Consider the following 13,400-nt stretch of genomic DNA (forward strand, 5'->3'; position numbering starts at 1 on the left):
CATATGCTCGTGCTCGGGTACAGTCCAGTAGTCTACATAAATTTTACAGGGTTCAAATAATAATGCTGATGATATAAAATAATAGTAATAATAATAATAATAATAATAATAATAATAACAATAATAATAATAGTAATAGAATAGTCGTGACAGAGATGATAAAAAGATTGTAATACAAAATAATTCATTAATAATAATAATTCATTATTAATAATAATAATAATAATAATAATAATAATAATAATAATAATAATAATAATAATAGAATAATCGTGACAGAAATGATACAAAGATTGTAATACAAAATAATTCATTAATAATAATAATAATAATAATAATAATAATAATAATAATAATAATAATAGTGATAAAACAAAAATATTATAATAATAAAATAAATACTAAGACGGATAAAATAAAATATAAAACCACTAGCGAGAGTTAACACAACTTAAATAAGCATATAGCCTAATAACCGGAAAAAATGCCAAACTCGAAAATCAACAGAAAAGTTCATTGTATCGCAAACGACAGCAACCGCCGTACTGACATTGTGTTGTGCATTATTGGTAGTAGGGGGGAGCTGAATGTCTACGTTACTGCCGTTCTCTTCGAATCTTCTCGTACAATCATGGGAAGTTAATGCTGTAAAAACAAAATGTCTACGAGTCAAACTGTTCATTATTACCAGGATAAATACAAATAATACTGAAATATATTAATCGAGTTTCAGTTATAGATCTCTCCTTTTGTGCAAGAGGTATCATATCAAAATATTTTATGAATGGCGGGGAAAATATAAATTTCAATAACTTTCTAGTGACAATACAATCAAGTGTATCTGTGGCGATGCTAAGGAATCATTTATTGGAGATATACACTGTTATTAATTAAGAAAATGATCTATTTATATTTATTACAATGTTTTATCTTATAGGTTACATGCATCAGATAAATACAATAAAAATTAGTACCATATAATGCTAGTAACACTTAAAAAAAATTATAATAAAATTTATCAAATATCATACAAACATTTTCACTTTATTTTTAAACTTAAGAATGTGTAAATTGCTTAGGTCTGGATTATTTTTCAATACTGAATTGTATAGTCTTGGTCCATAATTCCTACTGTGTCTTAATCCAGCTGTAGTGTGGCATTTAGGTTCTGCCAAAAGAGTTGGGACATTTCTTCTGGTGTTGTGTATATGTTTTTCAGTTATAAAATTCATTCGATTTTTGTGAAAATATGTTAGTAATGTATGTTTATATATTTGCTCAATTTTTAGTACTTGGAATTTAGAATAAATAAATTGTGTCGGATAATCAAGTGGTTTATGCAGACAAATTTTGATGATACGTTTTTGTAATAATATTAATGGAGTTAAGATAGTCTTTGTCATTCCACCCCATCCTTTTATTCCGTATTGAATGACTGATTGAAACAAGGCTAGATAAACAACACGGAGAACATAGATCGGCATATATGCACGAAGGGTTACAAAGTTGTGAATTGTTTTCCGTAACCTATTACATAAATATGTTACATGTTTATTCCATCTCAAATGTTGATCAATGATAACACCTAAGTATTTTACTTGCGTGGATTCTGTCAAGGAAGAGCAGTTGCAATCAATCAAGTTTATGTTACTGCAATTGTGTATTTTTAAATTTGTATCCTTATCGAGTTTGATTTTTCTCAGACTAGAAGCCGTTAATGTAAAAGGAACTGCAGTTGTTTTTGAAATGTTCAATGAGAGCAAATTTTCATCTAACCATTTCTTAATAATAGAATAATAGAATAAAAATAATTACGGCCCCGAATTATATTGCATATAAAAGCATTTTTTGTCTTTTATGATTATGTAAGAGCATTTTTAGATTTTTAAATATACTATGGCTTCAGCCGTTTATAGTATTTTAATTAATAATGTATAACAGGCACTCATATAAACAAAGAAAATAGACATTTTGGCATAACAAATTTAACCTTTCATAGTCTTTCACTTAGTTCACATTTTGATATTGTTCCTGTTGACAATAATTAACTGCACTTGTGTATATGTCTTCTGGAGTGAATCTCTTTCTGACGTTTCTCAACACATTACTAATAACTAGATATCGGAAGTTAAGGCACTAAAAATGGTATTTTAGGCGCCTAAAAGGCTCTAAAAACAACAAAAATAGGACAATAAAAGGCATTGGAATTATTATATTGAATCACCCATAATTCATAAACATCCATAATACCATAAGTAACTTAACAAAGTACACTGGAAAAGTAGTTTCTCTGTTCTATAGACTTGTTTCACTGGTACTATTCATCCACAACTTCACGTCCATAATTAGAGTTACAATAAACAAGAAGCAACTTTTCAAGATTAACGCACAAACTTGTCACGTTTATTGGACAAAATCAGTGTGACGATGATTAATATAACAATAATGAGACGTCGGTAGAGCCGCGAAGTCTTACCAGCAAGTATCGTCTTTGTCCACCACAAATTATAGCTGGACTCACCGGGATTCGAAATCGGGTTATCAGCGTGGAAATCCAACGCTTCAGGAATTGGACTAATAACTTATGTTTGTTGTTGTTTAGTCAACTGTAAGAAGACAACTTTGAATCTCACAAGTGACACTAATAAGGGATCACTCATGAGGAAACAGGAATTAATGGGGTTGGTCAGTCCTGGAATCAGATAGCAGTGCTGGATAAGGACAAGGTCGATTCCGAAGTAAGCGAAACAACAACACTGCATTGCAAGAGGGTGTCTCATATCTATGGCTACTATAAGAACTGCAATTTCCTTAGTATTGTTGAGTGAGTACTCATATAAAGTAAAACGCAAAAAAGGTACATAAAAAAGCAAGAAAAGGGCAAAAAAAAGTACATATTAAAGGAAAAAAAAGCGTAAACGGCAAAAAAGGCAAGACCAAACTTCATCAGAATGCTTCATTTCTCATGATTCGTGCACATTTACTAAAAGCCTTTAAATATGAACATCCAAATAAAATAGGCATTTTCCTAAACATCCGATGTCTACTAATAACAATAACACAAGATGTAGGCTAATCTCACTACTCAAGAATATAAAGCGTTACTACGTACGTATTTTACTAAAATAAACATTCACATTTCCTGTACAATTCACATTATTTCACACTTCCTTCCTTATTGCACTTCTCGCCAGTCCCATTACCTAGCGGTAAAACCATTTGTTTATAAAACCTCGAGCTCTGAACATGTTTCATACTTCAAGTATATTACGTAAAAATTATTTCTTCCTTGTTTCTTTCTCGTTTACTTTATAACTTAACTTCTGAAATAAATTCGTAGGAATTCATAAACAAATATGCAATAAGTTTCGAGCAGACTCACTTATGCAAGGTATTATTAGTGTGGTGATGGTGGTAGTAGTAGTATTCCTTAATGTCTGTTGTGACTCACTTTGCATCGGCTAGAAATCAGCAGACTGTCGTTTGAATCCCAGCAGACAAGAGGACATTATCACTCCTTCTCAGAGACTGGATGTCTCTTATCTTGTGTTGTCGTCGATGAGTCTTACGCCATGCTGACCCCAGGTGTCATGATCAGGGAGTCTGACTAGTTACTGTCTAGTATCGGTTAAACATCCTCATAAAACGAGTACTTTCCACACCAAAAACTTAATGCTTGATTTTAATAATATCTTATTATTATTATTATTATTATTATTATTATTATTATTATTATTATTATTATTATTATTATTATTATTATTATTCAGTTAGCTTCCAAAGGCAGGATTCAACCTTACACGTGACACCAATAAAGCATCACTCATGAGGCAACTAAGCCCGGAAATAATGGAGCAGGGTGGCCTTTCCTTTCCCCCTCCCTTGCATGCATCGCCGACTAGCTTCATATTAAACTAACCAGACTTCAGATGCATACAAATAATTGTTCTTCCTCTGACATATCGTCATGTGAGATGTTCTGCCTGGTAACAGATGTGCATATTAGCCAGAATCTCAACCAGAGGCGTATTATTATTATTATTATTATTAGGTGGGATATGATGATAGAGACTGGATTAATCTTGCTCAGGATAGGAACCTATGGCGGCCTTATGTGAGGGCGGCAATGAACCTCCGGGTTCCTTAAAAGCCAGTAAGTATTATTATTATTATTATTATTATTATTATTATTATTATTATTATTTCGTTGTGGCTTAATGTCAACATACTACGTCAGACCATTCCAAGCTGCCTTGTGTCTGCCACTCCTCTCTGTCGCTGAGGCTGTGGTGATGTACTAATGCATGCGATCATCAACTCTTCTCGTCTGTTCGATGATATTCTGCAGGCTTGCTGAATTATACGTTCCATCAGTCATTCATTCATCCATATGGTGTTCTATCGTTAGTGCTTAACTGTTTTGAATAAGGAAGAGAAATGCGTCGACAGTCTGTTCAGGATTTAACCCCTCTTGGGAGGGCTTGATCTTGTCTAATCTGATGACAACAAAGTTCAATGTTTAAAATGCCATAGAAATGTACGGGAAAAAACGGGCAACATTAAGCGTCACTTTGAAGTTAAACATTCTGATACTCACGCTCATATTATCGGCGAAGAGAGGAAGGCATTAATAACGAAACTAAAGGTCGAAATGCAGTCTTCTTACGACGAGATAAATACCATTTCAACTAATTAAGTACTCTAAGGGCAATATAATTAATTAATGAATAGGTTATAGTAAGTTTATTTTGAAGAGTTGTCAACAATGTAAGGGAATTATTATAAAAACGTTTGTTAAACTGTTAAAGGATTTTCTGTCCGTTTAACTATGTATGTATTTTATGTATAGTGACAATGCCATCAAAAATTCGTTTTTCCCTTTCTTTCGCAGCACGTTGAGCCAAGTTCCGAAAGAGCTGTCCATGTAAGCTATATTGTTGTCCTAAATATCGCCAAAAGTAGCCGCCTTTTACGGAAGAAATGTTTATAAAGGAGAGCATGATTTCAACTTCCTTCCCTGGTGATGTTATTTGAGTTCATTAGTCTCTCTCCACAAACAATCTGTCGCCGCGCGCAGGAACTTTGTGAACATTTTTATGACGCCCTTTTCTGTAAATGCTGAGCAGTCAAATTCCAAAGAGAAATGGTAAGGCTTCACTATCACACAATTTTGAAAGATAGATATTACAATATTCCAGGCGGCCTCGTTGCGTTTTATAAGAATTTGGAACAAAAAGAGTTTCCGCTTATCTACGCATTGACATGCAAGTTAATTATGTTTGGCTCTACATGCCTTTGCGAACACATATTCTCATTCATCAACCTGAATAAGAGTAAAACTAGGTCATGTGTGTCCGATGTTGAATTGCTCAAACAATTTTCGCTGATATAGCTAAGTTTGTGAAATCAAAGAAATGCCATTTGTCTTCCTAACTACAGAAAAAGGGACAATTTTATTTTGTTGTATTATTTTGTAATGTCCAATTGTAATTCTTGAATTCTTTCTATGTATCATAAAATGTCCCATCCATATACCTCACTGGCTCACTCCACCCCTTGCACGCATGCAACCCTCTCAGCGATCTGTATTCCGTCTCTTTCCCACTCACTCGCTGTCTCTCTCCGGGGCTCGGCACAGCTCCTACGAACCCAGGGCATCCACGCGGCATCACGGTGGCTGCCCACTCGGAATGGTCTGTAGGCCTACTAGGTTTAACTGAATGACTAGGGAATCCCCTATATTCTTATTTATAAAGCCCATGAAACGGGCTGGAAGGCCCAGTCTTGAAAAGAAGTGCTTTCACGATTTCTGCTTCACTACTACTGTTGTTTTCGCTTTTACTACTATTTTGTTTCGATGAAACCATTTATTCTTTTATGAAATCGACTTCATTGCTTAAGTACTGTATCTTTACTAAATATTTCACGCGATTAAGATCATAACTCTAACGATTTGTTATCATGTATTGTGCGTAAAACGTCTTTTGGAATGATGGGACATCACGAGCAGATATGCAGCCTCAGAGATATCATTGAGGTAGCTTAGGGAGTTTCTCAACGGTCACGAGAACTACACGCCATTCCTGTCTCGTCCTACACTCGACTGCCGTGAGCAGAATTATCAGGTGGAAACGGACTACAAGATTTTGTAACATTTAGTAAAATTAACATTACTAATACATTAGAAAAAGATGTATTCATAAGCACACACAGAGCTCAAGAAGGCAACGCTCATTAATACATAGCATTATAGTGAAGAAAAACTTATAATGTTGGTAATGAACTCAGAGACACTACATAGTACACCATAAAAGCAGTTCTCTTAGAGATGAACATTTGAAAAAATAAAAGAAAGATGTAAGCAAAAATATAACACGAAAAAAGAAATGTTTGAAGCCTACCTTCTATAAATCAAAGTATAAAATTATTTATCAAACAAGATTAAAGAAAGATTTAACGAATGTATCCACAAGAGAAAATGTAAATGAAGAGTGCGAAAATATTATAGGAGCAATAAAGTGGCACCCTACGGGTATAAAGCGGTGGGAAGTAGGCCCTAAATAGAAGCAAAGAAAAAATATATTAATATCTGGAACGAAGAGATTGAATCAGCTGTACATGACAAGAAAATTGCATGTTATGAATGTCCACAGAAACAAAGAAATCCAAAAATAAGAATAGAAAAGAAAGATACCAAAATAAATTGAATCTAAAGCAACAGAGTTATGGAATAGTTATTTATGTATTAAGGGAAGTAAGTAGTTTTTACTAACCGGAGACAAGTTTGCGTCCAAGAGATAGCGAGGACTGCAATTAAGTAGTCCGAGACTAAGCAAATTCTACTTAACTCATGAATTGCGTATAATGTTTTTTTTTTCACTCCCACATTTTACGTAAAAAAATACATTTCTTCATTTTACATTATTTTATATCAGATCTGTTGGGAGGGTCGTCGAGCTTTTTCCATTAGTATGCTGTTACTACCTTGCTTTTATAGACGTAAATGGATTTTGCCATGATAATGTTGATTGCTATTGACCAGGGAACTAAGTCACATTGATTCTCTAGAGAAGTAAGTGAAAATATGTTTCATCCAACCGAAACATAGCAACAAATAAAAGAATACACGAAACTCGACGACCCTCCCAATAGATATGACATTAAATCATGTAAAATGAAGAAATACAGAGTGGAAAGGGTATAAGTGTCATTATTTTAACTGATGATTGTTCATGTTATAAGGAAGAAAAAATGTCCTCACAATTTTTTTATAATAGCAATATTTAACCAATTATTAAAGTTTACAATATTAGGCGTTTGACAACGTTCCTGTATGGAAAGAAGAGAGTTTACAAGTACACAGTACAGTTCAAGCGGATACAGACATACCGGTACAAAACAGATGCTCTGTTCTAATGCACGGGCGGGCCGTTGTTTACATAAAACGAACAGCAAATACAAACTTTCAATCTCATTCATAGAACTTTATAGTAAATTTCCATTTTATTTAACAATATTGGGAATATTGGTCTATTCTTTTATTGTATGTCTAAAAATAAACAATAATAATTGTTTACAGCACAAAATCACACCAACTTTTTTTAAACGCAACATTTTAATCTCTCCCGCTTCCGTAAAGCAGTTGTGTGATATTGAAACGAGGTAAGAGACTCCTAGTTTCTAATAATCGTTGAGAAACCGCTACTAAAGTTCGCCGATTAAGTAACTTTTTTTAGGAAAACGTTGTCAGTACATCCTTCTTATCTCATTTGAATTACGACAACTTTCTCCATAAATGAATAACATGATCTTCCTAAACTGTGAATGACATTGTAAGTTGTTTATTGAATACCCTGTATTGAGCTGCCATCCGCTTGGCAGTACAGCTATGGACAGGGAGCTTGAACTCAGCTGACTCGTACTCATGTCTGTGCAGAGTACTTGCTTGCTGAACGTTGCCACGTCTCTCACGCCAGAATATTAACAAATTTAAGCATGCATTTTTATTTAATTTCACGAAAACGTAATAGAACACACAAATATTTATTTAAACTAATATTAACTCTTTGCTAGGTATACCTACTGATGTAATTGATTTCGTATTTTATAACGATATAAGCAGTATAACGCAAATAAAATAACAAAATACTTTTTTTTTTCTGGGAAAACTATCAAGTTTTAATCCTATGTTGTATGGACATTTTTTGATCCTGTAGACTGTCCCCGACGACTGTGAAAAGGACGACACTTATACTCCTTACAATCTGTATATTTTTATTACGTAAAATGTTGCAGTGGAAAAAAACATTATATGCAATTCGTGAGCTAAGTAGAATCTGCTAGTCTCGGACTACTTAATTGCAGTCCTCGCTATCGCTCGTGCGCAAACTCATCCTCCACTAGTAAAAACTACTTATCTCCTTTAATACATAAATAACTATTGTAAACATAGGTATTTTCAGATATAAGTAGCATATAAAGTAATCGAAACCATGATTTCTAAAGGAAAAGATGAAGTCAAACTAAATATTATGCCTACAAAAACAGAAAGATAGCTAGAACATTTGAGATAAATATGGTATATCGTACTCGAAATAAACAGGAGAAAAAGAAAACATCATTAAACCCACATAAAATTATTTTACAGATGACTCATAACAATAGGAGAGTGCGAAAAAGCATTTAAACCTATGAAAAATGATAAAACGATTTGCCAAAATTAATATACTTATTATTAAAATATGGAAGATTATTTTTCTTGAAAGATTTTGACATTTTATTAATACTCATTGACAATAAATTCACATACCAGATGAGGTTATATAAAAGGCCGGCTACTTTTGGCGATATTTAGGGCAACAATATAAGTTTTAAACTCTACAAAATTTAAGATATAATATTACAAAAGCCACCGGCGTGGTTCAGTCGGTTAAGGCGCTTGCCAGCCGGTTCCGATAGAGCTGTCCACGCAAGCTATATTTTTACGCGTCAATTGTTTTGTTTCTTCTACATGTCATACCTAGTGTTTGTAATAATGTTAATTATTGTAAAATTAATGAAACAAGTTATAAAAAATAATAAATATATCTGATAGCTATAAATAGAGCGTGTTTTGTTATAATTTCATATTCCTCGGAGAGTCCCTTTCACCCGCACGACGTCGGTCCTTTAGTTTTAATTGCTGGAAGTGAACTACCGGTGTCTTCTACTTTCAGATATCATCACTATTATAATTATAATTTTTATTAGACTTCGTGGAATTGCCACGAGAATCGTAAGGTATACTAAGCACGCGGTATAGACTGTATGAGAAGCGGACGTGCAACGGATGGAGTATGCCTCTGATGTAAACACTGAGCAGTATACTGCGGTTACAATAAAACCTGTATCCTGCATTCAAGAAATATAATGAATGATCATTGAAGTAGGAAACGTCTAAACATGTAAATACACAATTATTTTCTAGTGAGATAAATTAACTCTTAAAATTTAATGTAAAATGCTCACATCATCCTTGAATATGTGCATTGCAGTGAAGAGTTACGTACTTTTTGAGCGACTGCGATGGTCACTCAAACAGTTTTTATATTGAGAAAATGTACGTTCAACATCACACGATGTAATAGGTGCATATTTGAAGAACGGAAAGTCACTGCTTTTTAGTACACCAACTTCAGACGTCTTGTCGTGACCTGATAGTACATCATTTATAATAGGAAGTTGTGAATAGCCAGAATTTTTAGCAATAATGTTTCTCAACTTACATTTCACTTTTTCTGAAATTAGTGAATTGTTATTTTGGATAACGGTTTGTGATACTTTATACACTGTATTAAGGACTTCTGAGAGTTGTAGTTTAGACGATTCTGACAGGATGATGCTTTTGGACACGATTTTAAAATTAGAATCAATGAACAGAATATCTTCCAATAGCCGTTCAGAAGGCAATAATTTTACAGCTGCAACAGCGAAACTGTCTGTGCTATCCAATGCATCAATTACCTCCATTATTTTGCCGTAATATTTTGCATAATAATTAACAGCATCCAACCACGTTTTCTAACGGGTCAAGACTGGCTGCGGGAGTAAGGGTATTCCAGGGGCAATTGTTTGGAACAGCAACACTCTCATTGTAGTATGTTTGATTGAATTCTTGTCTGCACTGAACAAATGTTAAGCTTTGGCTATTCCAACCACAGTAATACAAAAACAAGTGCTTACATAGGTATACATTAGCTGTAGCTGATCTATCTATTTGGACCGGTCACATCTCTTAATATGAACTGCTTATACTACGAGACCGGGAAGTCGCTCACCTCTTCTATACTACCGTACATCGGCAACCTGATTGCATGCTGCGTGTGGCAATTCAACGAAGTCTAATTATTATTATTATTATTATTATTATTATTATTATTATTATTATTATCATCATCATTATCATCATCATTAAACTAGTATAGTCCTTTGTCTTGCCTTAAGACAATCAGTAGCGTTATTCAATACTTTCGAGCAAAAGAATATGATTAAAAATCACTTGTAATGGCGAAATATTCTACGAAGATGGTTAATTATTACTGCTGAATATTGACACATACGATTTGCATTACTTAGGATAGACTACAACATACGCAGCAATGCGATTTTAATGTTGTGCGTGTCGAGTTTAGTGTAACATACTCTCCTCCCCTCATCCTCCAAGCCAAACCAAATATTATTACGACATTACGAGTAATAAATAAACAATTACTACAGTTATTTGTTGTGAATAGGTACAATTATCACTGTATGGTGTACCGAAGATTTTTCTTGACATGTCATGAGTGACGACGGAAAACACCTCAGGGCAGCAAGATGCAGACTTTACTAAAAGAGAAATGGGGATCGCGGAGAGCAGATGCGGATGTGCCTATGGGCGGCAAAATTCTAAGAAAAAAACGTCCCTGAGAATCTTGAGATATTGGTTTATGTTTTGGGAAATCGTCAAATGCGAAACCATTTCTAATCACATATATTGCAGACTAACTTCCTAATTTAATTTAATTCTAACTTCTAATTTAAAAAACTGGTTACACAAGTAAAATATTACAGCATTTGGTATTACTATCCACTACAGATTAATCAGCAGGACTATTAGATATTTATTTCACCACTACAAGGTGTGCAAGAAAAATCGCACAATTGTACTTATCATGCATTGTGACTGCAGTTTCCAGTGGCAAAAATCATAACACTTCAACGCCAATATATATTTTTTTTTTAAAGAAAGGGTAAAGTTAGGCCCACCCTCACAAATTATTGTTATTTAGTAAACTGTCCGAAGACAGGTTTGAACCTCATAAGTAACACCAATAAGGCATCACTCATGAGGCAACTAGGCCAGGAGATAATGGGGTAGGGTGGCCAGTTCCTTTCCGCCTCCAATGCATACATCGCCGATTAGCTACATATTTCACTAATCAGACTTCAGATGCATACAAACAATTGTTCTTCCTCTGACATATTATCAAGAGAGATGTACTGCCTGATAACAGATATATATATATATATATATATCAGCCAGAACCTCAACTAATAATAACAATTATTATTATTATTATTATTATTATTATTAGTTGAGGTTCTGGCTGATATGTTTATCTGTTATCAGGCAGTATAATAATAATAATAATAATAATAATAATAATAATAATTATTATTATTATTATTATTATTATTATTATTATTATTATTATTATTATTATTATAAACACGTGACAAGAGTAGACTACAGTGTTCATGTAAAATGTATTAAGTTTCTTTCATTATTTCCGAAAAGTTTCGGTGTATGAATTGAACAACAGGAAAGTAGTGCCCTAGTTTATAATATGTAATATCTTTTAATATCAAGAATGACAGTCATTAATTTTAATATAATCGAGACGTACAAGTTTTGAAATTACGTCTATTGACCATAAAATATTGTACGAAGCATTTAATAAGCAACAGTGAGTCCTTTAAATGTCCTACATGTCAATGTCATTTAAGTGTTCTGCTACGAACCGAACAGTTCTCCGAACGGCGGAATGAGCGTTACGCGGGAACCACTTTAGACCCGTATTTCAAGCGCTAAGCGCCAGCTTGTATAATCTCATAAGCGACGGTTTGCATACATATCCGAGCTCTAACGACCTACGGTAATTCATATTTCGGCATTTCAAACGGCAAAGCAAAGCGAGCGGTAGGTCGCATCAACACGTGGATCTGGTATTGTTGGGACACGCACGACTAAGCATGCGGTGGCAGACTGCCACAGGTCTGTCTGAATTACCACGTGCTTTTCTTACCTCTCAAAGAAGTTTGCGTGACTTGCTTGAATTACTCCAGCACACTCACACACAGACTGTCTTGTTGTCTCTTCACCACATGCACATCATTAAACAGAACACAATCTCTCAGATAATGTCACTTACAGAACACGAAATATAAACTTGTCTGACACTCAACATAAGCGTGTAACAATTCAAACAGAAAGAAACAGTTGGAACTATAAAAAATTGACAGTAAGATTTATAGTCCGCCTGTACTTGTCGAAGTGTCGGTACCGTGTAGCGTTCTACTATCGCGGCACTGTGCCAGTCTTTCCCGCCGCGCTGTGGAAGGACTACTAGCAGGTTGCAGGAGGAGGCGCGCCGCGCTACCGACAAACCCGCCCCCTCCTCCCTGCTCCGCGCCGCGCCGACCGACCAGACCACGGTGCGATATTGCTGACAGATCCTCACTCTTCCCTTGACGTCACGCCGCCGCGCCGCGCCGTTCTAACCGAAAGGGATGCTGGTGTGTCCCAACATTCCCTACACAAGAACGTCCGCTCTCTTTCTCTCTCTCTTTCATCGTTCTAACCAAAATAAAAGAGATATTCCACCAAAAACTCGCAACAAAAGCTGTCATGTGCAGAGAAGAGCTCCGATGAGCTCTCAGGTGTCATGTCGAATAGGTATAGGAGAAGATAATACCAATTTTTTGGTTGATTAAAAAACAAATTGTTTTATTTAACGACGCTCGCAACTGTCGAGGTTATATCAGCGTCGCCGGTGTGCTGCAATATCGTTCCCCAGGAGTTCTTTTGCATGCTAGTAAATGTACTGAAATGAGCCTGGCGTATTTAAGTACACTTAAGTTGGAAGGAATTAGTTGTCAGTATCTTCGATTCAAGGAAGATTTCTGACAGAGAGAACAGAAGGGAAGAATCCAAAGGTTCAGACTCAGACTCTGGGACCTGTTATCTCAAGAAAGGATTTTTGTGACTTACTTGTTTTGCAATAAAGTTCCGGAATAAATCCTTAGATAAGCCTTAACCAATTTCTCCAAATCTTCCGAAGAACTTTAAATGATCCATACTGTTATATTATTATTATTAT

General features: G+C 34.6%; 1 protein-coding gene across 2 annotated transcripts in view; it reads right to left on the reverse strand.

The window, feature by feature from the left end:
- Positions 1 to 12,662, reverse strand: part of LOC138709164 (calcium/calmodulin-dependent protein kinase type IV-like) — a 581,667-nt gene extending 569,005 nt beyond the window's left edge. The window contains exon 1 of one of the 2 annotated variants that reach the window (XM_069839721.1): positions 12,327 to 12,662. The gene's annotated coding sequence lies outside the window, so the exon portion shown is untranslated. The remainder of the gene's footprint in view (positions 1 to 12,326) is intronic. The other variant, XM_069839720.1, reaches the window with a different exon arrangement.
- Between the last annotated feature and the right edge of the window lie 738 nt (positions 12,663 to 13,400).

Source organism: Periplaneta americana, chromosome 11 (assembly GCF_040183065.1).
Source record: "Periplaneta americana isolate PAMFEO1 chromosome 11, P.americana_PAMFEO1_priV1, whole genome shotgun sequence".
NCBI lineage: Eukaryota > Metazoa > Arthropoda > Insecta > Blattodea > Blattidae > Periplaneta > Periplaneta americana.